We start from the raw sequence: 18,335 nt of genomic DNA, 5'->3' as shown, positions 1-18,335 counted from the left end.
CACTGTATTGAATTGAGCAGCTGAAAGGCAAACACCTGGCCTTTTCTTCCCGATGCTGCTGCTTGGGCTGGTAGACTTTGGGAAGGAACGTATTCACTTTAAAAATCGTCCTTCTTGCTCCTTCCTGAACTATACTTCTTTTTTCCCTTTAAAACATAACATTTATTGCCTTTTTCTAATTACAAAAATAACTCATGCTCAGTGTCAAAAATTCCAAAGAAAAAAAAAAACAGAACAAAAATCTGTAATTTCATCGCCCGGCGATAACCTTGCTATATGTTTTCTGAAGACACAGTGATGTGTGCTTCTTGAGGCTTGTAATTACAATACATCAGGACCACTTTGTGAGAAACAGTAATTGTAAGTTAAAACGGGAATGTTAAAGGTAACCTATAGAAACTAGAATTTCATTCCTGCTACATTTTCATATCTTCAGAAATGCTGATCTATCAATCTGTCCTTAGAATTCTAAGAGAATCCATATTTTTAGAATTTATAAATACTGTCTTTTCTAAAGTTGTCATACTGCAGTTAGATATTTTTCTCTAAAGAGTTTAGACATCTATCATTCATTCTTTTGTTATATGATTGTTGAACATCTATTATGGAGATGCAGCACTTAACAAGACTGGTAAAGTTCCTGCCTCCAGTGAGCTTATTTTCCAGGGTAGGGACAAGAAATGATAAATAAGCAATTAACAAAACATTTTCAGATTCTTTGTGTTGAGTGATTAAGGAAAGTCAGTGTCTTCACTCTGACATCAGAGTTGACACCTAAAAGATGAAAAGGTGCCCAGCCTTGGGAAAAGGAGAGGGTCTGTTTCCCCACAACCTCAACAAAATGTGTTACAAAGTGGTTTTGGTTTGATTTGGTTTGGTTAATCTGCTAGGTGAGAACTGGTGTAGATTTAATTTGCTTTTCCATCAGTTTGAGTGAAGTTAAATATCTTGTCATATATTTGAGGGCTATTTTGTGGGGGTTTTTAGGGAACCATCTCTTAATCTTTTCCTCATTTTTTTTTGAGCAAAAGAATTTTGTCCATATAGTTTTTGATCTCTTTTTCCCTCAAAAAACATTTTTTTCATTTTAAACAATAAAGCTTTATTTCTCATTCACACTGCTTGTCTATCAAGGGTTGGAGTTCTATTCCATATTGTCTTCATTCATTCTAGGATTCAGACTGATTGAGAAACTTCCCTGGAGTATTGCTTGTTTTTAAATAATTTTTTTATTGTGGTAAGAACATTTACATGAGATATATACCCTCTTAACAAATTTTCAAGTGTACAGTATAGTGTTGTTAACTACGGGCATGATGTTGTACAGCAGATTTCTAGAACTTACTCATCTTGCATGACTGAAACTTTATACTGGTTGAGCAGCAACACCCATTTCCCCCAACCCCCAGCCCCTGGCAACTACCATTCTTTTTTTATTATGTATGTACTTTTTAAAAAAATTAACATATAATGTATTATTGGTTGCAGAGGTACAGGTCTGTGATTCATCAGTCTTATATAATACCCAGTGCTCATTACATCACATGTCCTCTTTAATGTCCATCACCCAGTTACCCCATCCCTCCACCCCCCTCCCCTCTAGCAACCCTCAGTTTGTTTCATATGATCAAGACTCTCTTATGGTTTGTCTCCCTCTCTGGCTTCATCTTGTTTTATTTTTTCCTCTCTTCCCCGATGGTCCTCTGTTTTGTTTCTTAAATTCCACACATGAGTGAGATCATATGATGATTGTCTTTCTCTGACTGATTTATTTCACTCAGCATAATACCCTCCAGTTCCATCCACGTTGTTGCAAGTGGCAAGATTTCATTATTTGATGGCTGCGTAATATTCCATTGTAGATATATACTACATCTTCTTTATCCATTCATCTGTCGATGGCAACTACCATTCTAGTCTCTGCTTTTATGAGTTCAACTTGCTTAGATTCCACATAGAAGTGAGATCATACAGTATTTGTCTTTCTGTATCTGGCTTGTTTCACTTAGCATGATGTTCTTCAGGTTCACTCATGTTGCAGCAAATGGCAGGATTTCTTTCTTCTATTTTTCTTATTTTTAGAGGCGGGGTAGGGCCAGAGAGAGAATCTTAAGCAGGCTCCATGCCCAGAGATCATGACCTGAGCCGATATTAAGAGTCGGCTGCTCAACCGACTGAGCCACCCAGGTGCTCCCGGATTTCCTTCTTTTTAAAGGCTGAATAATATTCCATTTGTGAGTGTGTGTGTGTGTGTGTGTGTGTGTGTGTGTGTGTGTATTACATTTTACTTATCCCTTCATCTATGACCGACACTTAGGTTGTTTCTATATTTTGGCTACTGTGAACAGTGCTGCAATGAACACGATAATGGAGATCTCTCTTTGATAATGATTTTATTTCCTTTGGATATATTTCCAGAAGTGAGATTGCTGGATCATATACTGGTTTTGTTTTTAACTTTTTGAGGAACCTACATACTGTTGCATACTGGCGGTCCCAAATTACATTCCTGTCCACAGTGCACAGGGGTTCCCTTTTCTCCACATCCTTGCTAACACTTACTATTTCTTAGCTTTTTATAACAGCCATTTAAAAGATGTGATGTGACACTTTCATGGTTTTGATTTGCATTTCCCTGGTGACTAGTGATATTAAGTACCTTTTCACATATGTGTTGGTCATTTGTATGTCTTCTTTGGAGAGGTATCTATTTAAGTCCTTTACTCATTTTTAATTGGACTCTTTGATTTTTTGCTATTGAATTACAGGAGCTCCTTATATATTTTGGATATTCACTGTTATCAGATAATATGATTTGCATATGTTTTTGCTGTTCCATTGGTTGCCTTTTCACTCTATTGATTGTTTCCTTTGCTGTGAAGACTGGTTTTTAGTTTTTGTTTTTGTTTTTTTAGCTTGATGTCGTCTCACTTGACTATTTTCACTTTTGTTGCTTGTGCTTTGGGTGTTATGTCAAAGAAATCATTGCCCAGATCAATGTCATGAAGCTTTTGTCCTATGTTTCTTCTAGGAGTCTTAGTTTCAGGTCTTATGTTTAAGTATTTCATCCATTTTGAGTTGATTTTTGTATATGGTGTAAGATAAGAGACTTTCTGAGAATATTTAATTCAGTCTTAGGGCCTTTGTTGTCCTCTTTTCCCCACTGCAGTTTTTCTGGTTCACCCTAGGTTTCTGCAAATGTTTGAGGAGGGAGCTTAGAAGATAGCTCTACTGGAAATTGGTGTCTATTTTTCCATTTACAGGTAATCTGATGGGATTTTTTTGTCTTTTTTGTCTTCTAGTTATGATGATATCACACAGCTTTTGTGGTTTTATGTTTCTTGTTGAGCTGTAGTTTTTTGGAGGGTATGCAAAAAAATATTCTTATTTAGGTTGTAATTGTTACCTTACTGAATTGCCATTCTTTTAAATCAGAAACTTCAGCTCATGTCAGAAATGCTGTTGTTCTCATAGAAAAGCTCCTTACAATATTAATGCTTTAAGTTTTTCCTACACTAGTCGGAGCAGTAACTGATAGAAAGACAGAGGAGTAGAAAATAGGGACCTAAGACCAATACAAAAGCTATTACAGTTTCTCAGAAATGCATTAATTTGTCAAAAATGAGTAATAGTAGTAAGTTTTTCCTATAATGGGATTAGCATTTTCTAGCAGGACTTTTAATAATACCAGTTTTTTATATACTTTGAAAGAGCTTTGATATCACTTGAATTATTTACTTATGGTTTAGGAATTAGCTCTTAACAATAGGCCTTCTGGCTATCACTTAGTACAACGACAAAGCATGTAATCCAGGCAATGTCACTCTATTCTTACAGGCTTGTTTGCAGTCCCTATAAATATTGGCCAGAAATGATTTACCTTGCCTTATTACCACTGTGACTTTAACATGTACTTTAAATGAGAAAAGTAATTGCCTGAACTATATAATATCTCAGGGGAAGTGACTTCATATTACCAGTAGTATTTGGGAGTTTGAAAATAATAGGAGGTATTGGCATCCTAGTTCTTTGAAGTTATACTTCACTGTCCTTAAAAACAGTATGTTTGGTGACATTACTCTGATAATTTTGCTTATCGGAATATTATTAAATAGACTGCCTTTGTAAAGGATTAATGTGGTAAGATTATATCCTTGATGTGATAAACTTGAACTTAAAAAAAACTTACCTATTTTTTTAGTAAATGGCAAAAAATTTGTTGAGTCAGAAGAGCAGCCAGAGGATCATCCTAACTATTTTTAACTGAATAGTTCAGTAGTGTTAAGTGTATTCACATTGTTGTGAAAAAGATCTCCAGAAATTTTTCATCTTTCACATCTGAAACTCTGTACCCACTACATTGCTTTCTCCCCCTTCTCTTAGCCCTTGGTATCTATCATTCTACTTTATATTTCTATGAATTTGACTACTTTAAATACCTCATGTAAGTAGAATCATACAGTATATGTCTTTTCGTGGTTGGCTTATTTCACTTAGCATAATGTAAGAATTTATAATTTTAAGAAAGGCTTTTATGTTATCTAATCTTATAAACTATGGGGCAGAGTAGATGACCATGCCAAATTGATTAATAATGTGAGAGTAAACCCATAAATTGTACACTAACAGTTTAATACTGATTAAAATTGGATGGACCAAAAATTATTTCCAATTTACTGACTTTTGTGTCTATCTTACAAAGTAGAGATACCTCAGCATAATTAATATTAAAGGTCAATGAATGGATGGGAGAGCTACATTCTAAACTTATCTGGAAGAAGTAATGGAGTGTTATGAAAGGAAATGAATCATTTTTAAATCAAATACTTTAAAATAGTATACATATTTATGTACTATATATATTTATATATACAACTATTCGATGAGAGATTATTTGCTTCTGGGAATTCTGACATTTTGCAGATATGCTTGACTCAAATTTTTCTGATTTTTTATTTATGCATTACTCATAGATTTTTTGGACCCACTTAGGTTATAGCAAAGTTCCTTCTATAGAACCCTTTGGGATTAATTTGAATTTATTAATCCTTTTTCCAAATGTGTTTAAGGAATAGTGATGTCAGTTTGTTATGGAGTGATTTACATATAATAGATATTCTTATAATGGAAGCCAGACTTAAACTTTGAAATAGTTACATAACTTGGAGAAATGGAAATGGGAAATATAATGTATGTCTAAAACAAATGGATTTAGTGGTTTCACAAACCTTGTCATGAGGAGATTCAACACCTGAGATCTTTTTTTAAAATTTTATTTATTATTTATTTTTAATTTAAACTTTTTTTCTAATTATGTTATGTTAATCACCATACATTACATCATTAGTTTTTGATGTAGTGTTCTATGATTCATTGTTTGCGTATAACACCCAGTGCTCCATGCAGTATGTGCCCTCTTTCATACCCATCACCAGGCTAACCCATCCCCCCACCCCCCTCCCCTCTAGAGCCCGCAGTTTGTTTCTCAGAGTCCATAGTCTCTCATGGATCGTCTCCCCCTCCGATTCTCCCCCCTTCATTCTTCCTCTACTGCTATCTTCTTCTTCTTCTTCTTCTTTTTAATTTTATTTTTTAAGATTTTATTTAGGGGCTCCTGGTTGACTCAGATGGTTAAGCATCTGCCTTCAGCTCGGGTCATGATCCCGGGGTCCTGGGATTGAGTTCCGCATCGGGCTCCTGGCTCAGCGGGGAGCCTGCTTCTCCTTCTCCCTCTGCCTCTCCCCCTACTCATGCTCCCTCTCTCTGTATCTCTGTGTCTCAAATGAATAAATAAAATCTTTAAAAAACAACCCCCCAAAAAAACCCAAAACAAAAAGATTTTGTTTATTCATTTATTTGAGAGTGAGAGAGAGATTGGGGGAAGGAGCAGAGGGGGAGAGAGAGGGAGAAAATCTCAAGCAGACTCCGTGCTGAGTGTGAAGCCAGATGTGGGGCTCAATCTCATGACCCTGAGATCATGACCCGAGCTGAAACCAAGAGTCGGTTACTTAACTGACTGAGCCATCCAGGTGCCCCAACACCTGAGATCTTTTAAAAATGCCTGCTTAGTATCTTTCGTTTAGAAAAAAAGGTGTGATTGACTTATTTCGCTTAGCGTAATACCCTCTAGTTCCATCCACGTCATTGCAAATGGCAAGATTTCAGGGTTTTTTTTGATGGCTGCATAATATTCCATGGTATAGATATACCACATTTTCTTTATCCATTCATCTGTTGATAGACATCTTGGCTCTTTCCATAGTTTGGCTATTGTGGACATTGCTGCTATAAACATTGGGGTGCATGTACCCCTTCGGATCACTACACTTGTATCTTTGGGGTAAATACCCAATAGTGCAATTGCTGGGTCATACGGTAGCTCTATTTTCAACTTCTTGAGGAACCGCCATACTATTTTCCAGAGTATTCCCACCAGCAGTGTAGGATGGTTCCCCTTTCTCTGCATCTTCGCCAACATCTGTCGTTTCCTGACTTGTTATTTTAGCCATTCTGACTGGTGTGAGGTGGTATCTCATTGAGGTTTTGATTTGGATTTCCCTGATGCTGAGCCATGTTGAGCACTTTTTCATGTGTCTGTTGGCCATTTGGATGTCTTCTTTGGAAAAGTGTCAGTTCATGTCTTCTGCCCATTTCTTGATTGGATTATTTGTTCTTTGGGTGTTGAGTTTGATAAGTTCTTTATAGATTTTGAATACTAGCCCTTTATCTGATATGTCATTTGCAAATATTTTCTCCCATTCTGTCAGTTGTCTTTTGGTTTTGTTGGCTGTTTCCTTTGCTGTGCAAACTGAGGGTTGCTGGAGTGGTGGGGGGTGGGAGGGATGTGGTAGCTGGGGGATGGACATCGGGGAAGGTATGTGCTACGGTGAGTGCTGTAAATTGTGTAAGACTGATGAATCACAGACCTGTACCTCTGAAACAAATAATACATTATATGCTAAAAGAAGAAGAAGAAGAAGAAGAAGGTAGTAGGAAGGGAAAAATGAAGAGGGGGAAATTGGAGGGGGAGATGAACCATGAGAGACTATGGACTCTGAGAAATAAACTGAGGCTTCTAGAGGGGAGGGGAGTGGGGGATGGGTTAGCCTGGTGATGGGTATTAAAGAGGGCATGTATTGAATGGAGCACTGGGTGTTATACACAAACAATGAATCATGGAACACTACATCAAAAACTAATGATGTATTGTCAGGTAATTAACATAACAAAATAAAATAAAAAAAATTAAAAGAAAGGTGTGGGGGCACTTGGGTAGCTCACTCAGTTAAGGCTAAGCATCCAATTCTTGATTTTGGCTCAGGTCGTGATCTCAGGGTTGTGAGATCAAGCCCCTTGTCGGGCTCTGCACTGGGCATGGAGCCTGTTTAAGATTCTCTCTCTTCCTCTCCCTCTGCCCCTCCCCCTCTCTAAAAAAGAAATTAAAAAAATAAAAGGTGTGGGGAAGGAGGAGAATAACAAATTGGAGAACTATTATTTTTTTTCTTGGTCAGTTAGAAAGGGAAATATGTGATTTCTCAGATAAAAAAGATTATTTTTTCAGAAATCTAGGAGTATCAGTCACTTGTAAGCTAAGTAAAAACTCCCAATGATTTCATGTATGTACAGAGTAGCAAGATTGGACAAAAGTTTTCTCTTCCTATGTAATTTTTAGTCACTACTATTATTTAAATGTGCTTATATATTTCCAGGGCGCCTGGGTGGCTCAGTCATTAAGTGTCTGCCTTCGGCTCAGGTCATGATCCCGGGGTCCTGGGATCGAGCCCCACATCGGTCTCCCTGCTCCGCAGGAAGGCTGCTTCTCCCTCTCCCACTCCCCCTGCTTGTGTTCCTGCTCTCGCTCTCTCTCTCTCTGTCAAATAAATAAATAAAATCTTTAAAAAAATAAATAAAAACTAAATGTGCTTATATATTTCCAATGAATGGTTTTAAGTAACCAATTTTATAAATATTGATCATGCATTCAGTTGTACTTCAGAATAGATAATTTGAGAATTTTAAGCTGAAACTGTATGTGGGAATAATATTAAAGAGGAATAAAAGGGAGCTACTTTAAAAACATTAAAATGACAACTTAATGTCTTCAAAGAAATGAAAGACAAGACCGATAATCTCAGGAACCAATTAGAATCCCTAGAAAAGAACCAAATGGAAATATTATAAATGAAAAATACAGTGATTGATATTGATAATTCAGTGGATGAGTTTTCTAGCAGATTAGATACTGTTAAATAAAGAATTAGTTAACTGGAACATAGGTTAGAAGAAAATATCCGAACTGAAACATGAAGAGACAAAGGAATAGAAAATTCATAAATGAGCATAAGAAGCAGGGATTCAATAAAAATTTCTTACATACATGTAATTGGAGTCCCAGAAGGAGAGAAGATACATAATGGTGCAGAAATAGCATTTGAAGAGATATTGAGAACTATAAAAAAATTGTTGAAAGACATTAATCCATGTACTCAAGAAGCACTAAAAAACCCAATAAAGATAAATATAAAGAAAACCACCTTGAGGTACATCATAGCAGACTTTGCAAAGACCAAAACCGGTGAGGAAATGTCGAAAACATGCAAAGAAAAGAGTTATATGATTTTCAAAAACAGCAATAATAATACTGACAACTAATTTGTCAAACAAAAAAAAGTAAGCCAGAATATAATGGAATGGTATATTTAAAGTGCAGAAAGAAATTAACTGCAAATCAAGGTTGCTATATTAAGTGAAAATGTCCTTCAAAAATGTAGATAAAATAAGAACATGTTCAGAAAAGCAAATACCAAGAGATTATGATACCAGCGGACCCACACAGAAGGAAGTATTAAATGGTCTTCTTTGAGTGGTTGGAAAATAACCCCAGAAGGAAGGTTTAAAATGCAGTAAGAAGACTTTTTTCTTCTTCTTAGCACTAGGTGCCGACTACCTCCACTCCTCTTTTCCTTCGCTGCTGCCCAGGTCCTGGGATCAGCCAACACCATGGGTTTTGGAGACCTGAAAAGTCCCGCCGGCCTCCAGGTGCTCAACGACTACCTAGCGGACAAGAGCTACCTCGAGGGGTATGTGCTGTCACAAGCAGATGTGGCAGTATTTGAAGCAGTCTCTGGCCCCCCACCTGCCGACTTGTATCATGCCCTCTGTTGGTATAATCACATCAAGTCTTAACGAAAAGGAAAAGGCCAGCCTTCCAGGAGTGAAGAAAGCTTTGGGCAAGTATGGCCCTGCTAATGTGGAAGACACCACAGGAAGTGGAGCTACAGATAGTAAAGATGATGATGACATTGATCTCTTTGGATCTGATGATGAGGAGGAAAGTGAAGAAGTGAAGAGGCTAAGAGAGGAATGCCTTGCACAGTATGAGTCAAAGAAAGCCAAAAAACCTGCACTTGTTGCCAAGTCTTCCATATTACTAGATGTGAAGCCTTGACAATGAGACAGATAGGGCAAAACTAGGGGAGTGCATCTGAAGCATTTGGGCAGATGGCTTGGTCTTGGGCTCTTCTAAACTAGTTCCAGTGGGATATGGAATTAAAAGACTTCAAATACAGTGTGTAGTGGAAGATGACAAAGTTGGAACAGATATGCTGGAGGAGTTGATCACTGCTTTTGAGGACTATGTGCAATCCATGGACGTGGCTGCTCTTAATAAGATCTAAAATCTACATCATAGATCATTGCCCTTAAATAAAAGCTTAAAAGACAAAAAAACATGCAGTAAGAAATTAAGAGCAGGGGCGCCTGGGTGGCTTAGTCATTGGGTGTCTGCCTTCGGCTCAGGTCATGATCCCAGGGTCCTGGGATCAAGCCCCGCAACAGACTCCCTGCTCAGCGGGAGGCCTGCTTCTCCCTCTCCCACTCCCCCTGCTTGTGCTCCCTCTCTCGTTGTCTCTCTCTGTCAAATAAATAAATAAAATCTTAAAAAAAAAAAAGAAATTAAGAGCAGTGGAAAAGGTAAATATGTGGAAAAATCTAAATGAATATTAGATGTATAAAACCATAATAATAATGTATTATGAGGCTTAAAACGTGTTAAAATGTACAATAGAGCTTAAGTTAGTAGTAGAATAAATGGAAGAAAATATCCCATGGTTTTCTCATTGTCTGAGGAGTGGCAAATACATAAATTTGTGTTAAATTTAGTAAGTTAAGAAAACATGTTATAAGTATAGGCTAACTACTAAAGCAATGTCAAAGAATGAACAACTACCAAACTAACAGAGGAGTAAAGTAACAGAAAAAAATCTCATTCTATTTAAACAAAAGCAAGAAAAAAGAAAAAAAAAGGAATTCAGACCTAGTGGGACAAATACAAATCAAATAATGTAATGGTATATTTACACCCAAATATATCCACACCTGCCTTAAATTTAAAGGGCTAAACTCTCCAATTAAAGTAAAACATTCTCAGACTAGAAAAAAGAACAGAACTCAGCTATCCAATGTTTACAAGAGATACACCTAAAATATAAAGATATAGAAAGCTTGAAAGTTAAAAGATGAAAAAAAAACCATGAAAATACTAATACCCCTTTTTGCACATGCACACACAAAAGCTAGTGTAACTATAATAATACCAGAGAAAGTAGAATTTAAGGGGAAAAAATGTAGAAGGATATTGTATAAGGATAAACGTCCAATTATTGAGGAAGATTAAAAAAATCTAAATCTATGTTCACCTAATAATATATGTTTAAAATACATAAAGCCAAAATTGACAGGATAACAAGGAGAACTAAATAAATCCACAATAATGATGGGAGAATTTGTTTTAATTTTTTTTTATTAAGACTATGTTTTTAGGGCACCTGGGTGGCTCAGTTGGTTAAGCATTTGCCTTTGGCTCAGGTCATGATCCCGGGGTCCTGGGATCAAGTTCTACATTGGTCTCCCTGCTCAGCAGGAATTCTACTTCTCCCTGTCCCTCTGCCCCTCCCCTCTGCTCATGCACTCTCTCTCTCTCTCTCTCAAATAAATAAAGAAAGAAAATCTTTTAAAAAAAAGACTCTGCTTTTTGAGCAGTTTCAGGTTCACAGCAAAATTGAGAGGAAGGTAAAGAGATTTCCCATATATCTCCTGCTCCCACACGTGCATAACCTCCCCACTTATCACCATCCTCCATCAGAATGATGCACTTGTTACAACTGATGAACCTACACTGACATATCATAATCACCCAAAGTCTATAGTTGACATTATTTTTTACTCTTGTTGTTGTACATCTTGTGGGTTTGTAAAATATATAATGACATGTATCCATCATTATGGTATTTTCATGACCCCCAAATCCTTTGTGCTCTGCCTGTTCATCATTCTACCCCTAATCCCTGGAAACCACTGATCTTTTTACTGTCCCATAGTTTTCCCTTTTCCAGAATATCATGTAGTTTGGATCATACAATATGTAGCCTTTCGGATTGGCTTCTTTCACTTAGTAATATGCATTTAAGTTTCCTTTGTGTTTTTTCATGTCTTGCTAGCTCACTTCTTTTTAGCACTGAATAAGATTCTGTTCTCTGTATGTACCATGGTTTATCTATCCTTTTGCTTACTGAAGGACACTTTGGTTGCTTCCAAGTTTTGGCAGTTATGAATAAAGCTGCTATAAACATTGTGCAGGTTTCTGTGTGGACATAATTTTTATTTCTTCTATGTAAATACCAAGGGATGTAATTGCTCTATGGTAAGAATATGTGTAGTTTTTAAAGAAACTGCTAAACTGTCTTCCAAAGTGGCTGTACCATTTTGCATTCCCACCAGTAGTCAATGAGAGTTCCTTTTGCTCCACATCCTCATTAGTATTTGGTGTTGTTAGTATTCTGGATTTTGACCATTCTAACGTGTGTGTGATGGTATCTCATTGTTTTAGTTTGAATTTCCCTGATGGACATATGCTGTGGAGCATCTTTTCATAGCTTGTTGGCTATCTGTATAGATTCTCTGGTGAGGAGTCTCCTAAGAGCTTTGGCCCATATTTTAATTGGGTTATTTTCATATTGTTGAGTCTTAAGGGTTCTTTGTATATTTTAATAACAGTCTTTTATCAGACGTGTCTTTTACAAATATTTTTTTCCTAGTCTGTGGCTTGTCTTCTCAGTCTCTAGACATTGTCTTTTGGAGAGCAGAAGTTTCAAATTTTAAGGAAGTCTTGCTTATCCGTGATTTCTCATGGATCATGTCTTTGGTATATTTAAAAGGCATCAGCAAATTCAAGGCTGTCTCGGTTTTTCCCTGCATTATTTTCTAGGAGTTTTGTAGTTTTCCATTTTCCATTTAGGTCCATGATCCATTTTGAGTTAATTTTTTGTGAAGGGTGAATGGACTGTCTAGATTTTTTTTACATGTGTATCTCTAGTTGTTCCAGTAACGTTTACTGAATTCTATTGTATTGCTTTGGTTCTTTTGTCAAAAATCAGTTAACTATACTGATGGTGATCCACTTCAGTCCTCTCTATTCTGTGTCATCTGTTTGTTTATCCCTTGGCCAGTACCATAATGTTTTGATTACTGCAGCTTTATCATAAGTCTTGAAGTTGGGAAGCGTTTGTCCTCCAAGTTTGTTCTTTTTCAATATTGTATTGGCTATTCTGAGTCTTTTGCCTCTCCATGCAAACTTCATTTATTTTAAAGATTTTATTTATTTATTTATTTGACAGAGAGAGAGAGAGGGAGAGAAAGTACAAGCAGGGGGAGCAGAAGTTTTTATGTTTATTCTTTCAAGTTTTCTATATAGACAGTCATGTCATCTTGGAACAATGACAGTTTTATGTCCTCTTCCCAACGTTGTGCCTTTTTTTGCCTGACTTTATTAGCAAGAACTTCCAGTACAGTGTTGAAAAGGAGTGGTGAGAGGGCACACCCTTGCCTTGTACCTGATCTTAGAAAGCTTTGTGTTTCTCACCATTAAGTATGATGTCAAGTGCAGGTTTTTTATAGATGATCTTTATCAAGTTGAGAAAGTTCCTTTCTATTCCTGTTTACTGAGAGGTTTTTTTTATTATCATGAATTGGTGTCAGATTTTTGTCGAATGCTTTTTCTGTATCTACTGATATGATCATATGATTTTTCTCTTGTATGTTGATATGATGGATTACATTAATTGATTTTCCAAAAAAATGATTCCTTCAAATCAAACAAATACGTATTTTAGTATGTCCACGTTTGACTTCAAGTGGAAAAATCCAGTTTTCCCTTCCCATGATTTCTAAGGAGAAGTCCCAAATAGTGAAATATATTCTAAAACTACTCAGAGACTTAAGCTACTTTTCCCTGGGTATATTCCACTTACACCCCTGTTAAAAAGCTGATAGGTATTACACGGTTAGGATAATTATAGCATGTTATCAAATTGGCAGATGCTCAGTAATCATTTTTGTCCCCATTAGGCAACAATAGATACAAAATAAAAGGACACCTGTTGATGTCCTTACAGCTGTGTCTGAATTGGAAGGCACTAGCACTCATCATTCTAGATGGTGGGTGAACCAAAGGAGCTCTGACATTTTTCATGATGATAGTTGCATATAAATACTTGGATCATCCTGGAGACTCCGACTGCCCAGCCAAGTGATTCTGTTTAGGTGATTCCTTCTCCTGCTGTATTTGTAAGCTCCAGATTATTTATTTTTTATTAAAGATTGATTTTATTTATTTATTTATTTATTTATTTATTTATTTATTTATTTATTTGACAGAGAGAGACACAGCGAGAGAGGGAACACAAGCAGGGGGACTGGGAGAGGGAGAAGCAGGCTCCCCACAGAGCAGGGACCCTGATGCGGGGCTCGATCCCAGGACCCTGGGATCATGCCCTGAGCCGAAGGCAGACGCTTAACAACTGAACCACTCAGGCGCCCCACTCCAGATTATTTGTAAAGCTGTGGTACAAAGATTAAAATTCAAGAATTACAAGACCCTCCAGTATTCTGCAGTTGTGAGACAAGGCATAAGAAGGAAGTGTTTTTAAACTTGGGAATGTATTATTTCAGCTTTAGTACATGTCGGTGCACAATAAGTTAAGTGGCTTTTTCAGGCCAATATTTAATTATCCAGTGACCCAGTTATGAAAAATCCATTCATGAGGAAATATTAAGAATCTTTACCATTATGAGGGTTGTTTGTTTTTTAGCTTTACATAGATTTGTATACCCACATACTGGAGGTAATAAAAAGGAATTATTCCATTTCATTTTTATTAGATTTTACTGCATGGCATATAGCTATAAAGAAATAAGATGTTTAAAAATATTCTGTATCTTAGATATTTAAATAAATTCATTGTTCAAAAGTACCACCCTGGGAGAAGTTACTTATTACGTGGATGTTACCATTGCTCAAACATTTTTGAAAATCATTCCTGGAACTTCCTTGAAGCTAGTTTATGTGTCATGCAAGAAACTAGCGAAAGAATATACTGATATCCCTTATCAAACTCAACACAGTTTTCTAATCTTTTTTTTTTAGTGTTTTGATTTCTGAACCATGTGTATGTATCAACTATTTTTTTTTCAGTTTCCTAATCTTTAGAAGCAAAAGCAAAGTCACTGGAAACAATCTTGTATTTTAAGCATAATAAGTGTAAGTTGAAAGTAGTAAAATCATATTAGGTTAAAAGTTTCTGTTTTGAACTGGTTTCTGGAGATGTCTGTGTAAAATAGTGAAAGATTTGAACTGTTGCCATTAAAAATGACAACTGAGAATATTGATGTATTCTGGACATGGGACAGAAACAGCAATCTAATATATGTCTTAGTTTAATGAAGAATCAGTTTTTGTCTTGAGTAATATATAATTGCCTTGTGTGTTAGTGAATACTCAGAGGTTTCTGGAATTAATTAATTTTAAGAAGTTAAGATTTCACTTAAATTGATACCATAAATTTGCTTAGTAAGGCTCTCTTTTTGTAATCAGTACCAAGTGATACTGCCCAAATGATTAAAAATATGGAATGTAGGCTAGATGATATAAATTATTCTAGTTACAAATTCTTGTCTTAGTTTGAAGATTCTCCCATGTATTTATTTCCTACTATGTATCTACATGTTTTATATATATGTGTATATAACCATATACAACTATATATAATATATAGTTATATATAAAAGTTACAGTTATATATAAGTTATATATCTGGAACCATGTAACCATATCATTATGTGTGTGTGTGTGTGTGTGTGTGTGTATACAAAACTATATAGAACCATGAATGCAAATTACATATATAGAACTGTACAACCATATAACTATATATGTATGTATATATGCATATATGTATGTATATATGTATATATAGTTATATGGTTTTATATATCATATATATAGTTATAATATGCACATAGAGGGGCACCTGGGTGGCTCAGTGGGTTAAGCAGCTGCCTTCAGCTCAGGTCATGATCCTGGGGTCCTGGGATTGAGCCCCGCATTGGGCTCCTTGCTCAGCGGGGAGCCTGCTTCTCCCTCTCCCTCTGCTGCTCCCCCTGCTTGTGCTCTTTCGCTCTTTCTGTCAAATAAAAAAAAAATAAAAAAATAATAATATGCACATAGGTGTGTGTGTGTGCGTGTGTGTGTGTGTGTGTGTAGTTCTTGGCATGTGCCAAAACTACAAAATGGTGGTCTTTAGTCCAGATTTGCTTTTGTTTGTTCTGCAGAATGTTGGCTTACGTGGTATTTTAAGTTTGAATTATTTAAAAATCTCGTGCACTGTTGGTGCAAATGCAAACTGGTGTAGCCACTATGGAAAACAGTATGGAGGTTTCTCAAAAAGTTAAAAATAGAACTACCTTATGACCCAGCAATTGCCATACTGGATATTTACCCAAAGAATACAAGAACACGAATTCAAAGAGTTACGTGCATTCCTATGTTTATAGCAGCATTATTTTCAATAGCCAAGATATAAAAGCCGCCCAGTGTCCATTGATAGATGAATGGATAAAGAAGATGTGGTATGTATGTACAATGGAATACTATTCAGCCATAAACAAGAATGAAATCTTGTCATCTGCAATGACAAATGCTAAGTGAAATAAGTCAGTTAGAGAAAGACAAAACCATATGATTTCACTCATATGTGGAATTTAAGAAACAAAACAAGCAAAGGGAAAATAGAGAGAAACCAAGAAACAGACTCTTAATTATAGAGAACAAACTGCTGGTTACCAGAGGGGAGGTGGGTGGGGGTGTGGGTTAAATAGGTGATGGGGATTAAGGAGGGCACCTTGTCCTGATGAGCACAAGGAGATGTTTGGAAGTGTTGAATTACTTTACTGTATACCTGAAACTAATATAGCATTGTATGTTGACTAACTGGAATTAAAATAAAAACTTAAAAAATAAATAAAACTAAAAATCAGATTTTACAATCTAGTTTTCTGGCTTCTCTTAATCCGTCAGAAGGTCTGGCATTACTCTCCTCCTGACAACAGCCAGTCAGGTAGTTTGGCCCGTGTGCCCTGCCATTCAGCACGGTCCCCATCACTTCCTATACCTTCCTGACGCACAGGTCTAAGGGTCATTTGTCGTTTATCCTCTAATACCAGATCTGAGTTTGAAATCCTTGAATCAGTTCTACTAAGGATTTTTATTTTGCCCTTAAGGTCAGTGGGGAGGGTTTTAAGCAGGGGAGTGACCTGGTGTGGGGTCATGGAAATTTGACTGACTTATTTGGGGGAGATTATTTAGCTCCTGTGAGGAAAATTATTTGTTTGCACATGGTTGCTTCTTTCAAGCAAGGTATGATGGCTGCTTGCTTTCTGGTAGGTTTGTGATTCTCCCCCTTCACTTTTTGACCAGAAAGAAGCCACACTGCCTCCGATTGCTCTTAACCAGCTTGTTTTGTGTATTTGTCTACCGAGCGTGATCTTCCCGTCTCCTGGGGCTGTACTACATTGTGGGAAACTGGGATGTTGGACCCCTATGGCTATGTAAGCACCAGAGCTTAGTTCAGGAAGCCCCTCGGATTGCCAGCAGGTATGAAGTGAATGATACTGTTCACAATGCCTTCCTCACTGTTCTCCTGCATGGCCAAGCATCCCAGCTTTTTAGACCCAGCCATTAAACATTAAGGTGACAGAAATGAAATTAATATGACAGAATGACAGGGTTGCTTTTGCTAGAACTAAATGATGCAAATGCCCTTAATTAGATTCAGTTCCATATGCCTAGAGAGTAAACTCTTCTTCTAAAAAGATAGAATACTAATGTCTTGCATTGATGAAGAGCCTTTCATCTGGCAGTTTTCCCACATGGTTTATTAACCAATATGGCACAGTAAAAGCAAAGCAGAGAGAACTTCAACCACAAATGGAATGTAACAACTGCCTAATGGTCTATAACAAAACAGTCGGGCAGGAACTATAAAAAGCTATTTAAAACATCATTAATATGTATCCCGAATAGAAAGTATTATTTTATAAATGAAAGTTAAATTTTGAGAAAAGTTTTTGGAGAGGGAGAGCTACTGTTTTAAGTCCTGAAGCCAGAACAAGAAGTAGTCTTCCAATGTGTAAGATATTGTTGTACTTGACCTACAAGGGTGATTCGAGTGGGGGAGGGGAAGAAGGACGAGAGAAGGAAGGACTAAGACATTCTGTACCTCCACATGCCAGTCCTCACCGTGGTATTGCTGGATAGATTATTAGTGGCACCGTAGAGATGAGAAAACAGAAGCTCAGAGAAAGTGAGGAATTTACCCAAGATAACCTTTACTTAGTGAAGCTAGGATTGAAATTAGATCCATTTGATTTCGAGCTCATATTTTTTCCTACTTGCCAGACTACTTTTCACTGCAGCTGTTATGCTCAGGCATAGACGCTCTGTCTTCTATGTAACAGATCTTTTGTCTCCCTCCTCAAAAATTTAGATGAAATGTTCTAGAAACACATGGAGGAGCTGGTCTTGTGACACCTCCATATGCTTCCTTAGGCAACGCTGGCTTGTGCCCCCCAGATAGTGCACATATGCTTTCTGGCTGCTCCTTGCTGCGGGGTTAAGTCCCTTGACTTTCCAAGGGCACCTCTCCCAAGTTGTTTGAGTGTTTGGGAATGTGCCTTGATGTCTGCGAGCGTGGCTTCCAGTTCCAAAGTTGTTCTTGTCATTCTTGAAGAGTCTCTAGGGTCCCAATGCAAAAACGTTTCCTACCTCCATATCCCACAGGCACAGAGGTTCTTGCCTCCTGCCTACTGTGTGTCTACCATGAGCAATATTAAGTTAGTAACTTCTTCTTGCCTCCTCACACTTTCCCAGAACGTCTGTTCTTAAGTCTTTCCTTTTGTTCTTATAAGGCAACCAGCAAGCTTATTCTTCTTTCCTTGCAGTC

The 18,335-nt window shown here is 36.9% G+C and overlaps 1 pseudogene; it reads left to right on the top strand.

The window, feature by feature from the left end:
• Positions 1-8,973: 8,973 nt before the first annotated feature.
• Positions 8,974-9,714, top strand: LOC112812774 (elongation factor 1-beta pseudogene; annotated as a pseudogene).
• The last annotated feature ends 8,621 nt before the right edge of the window (positions 9,715-18,335 follow it).

Source organism: Callorhinus ursinus, unplaced genomic scaffold (assembly GCF_003265705.2).
Source record: "Callorhinus ursinus isolate GAN/ISIS: 27379988/994484 unplaced genomic scaffold, GSC_fseal_2.0 scaffold16, whole genome shotgun sequence".
Classification (NCBI taxonomy): domain Eukaryota; kingdom Metazoa; phylum Chordata; class Mammalia; order Carnivora; family Otariidae; genus Callorhinus; species Callorhinus ursinus.
Note: the sequence above shows the minus strand (reverse complement) of the source record. Positions and strands in the feature narration are given on the sequence as shown.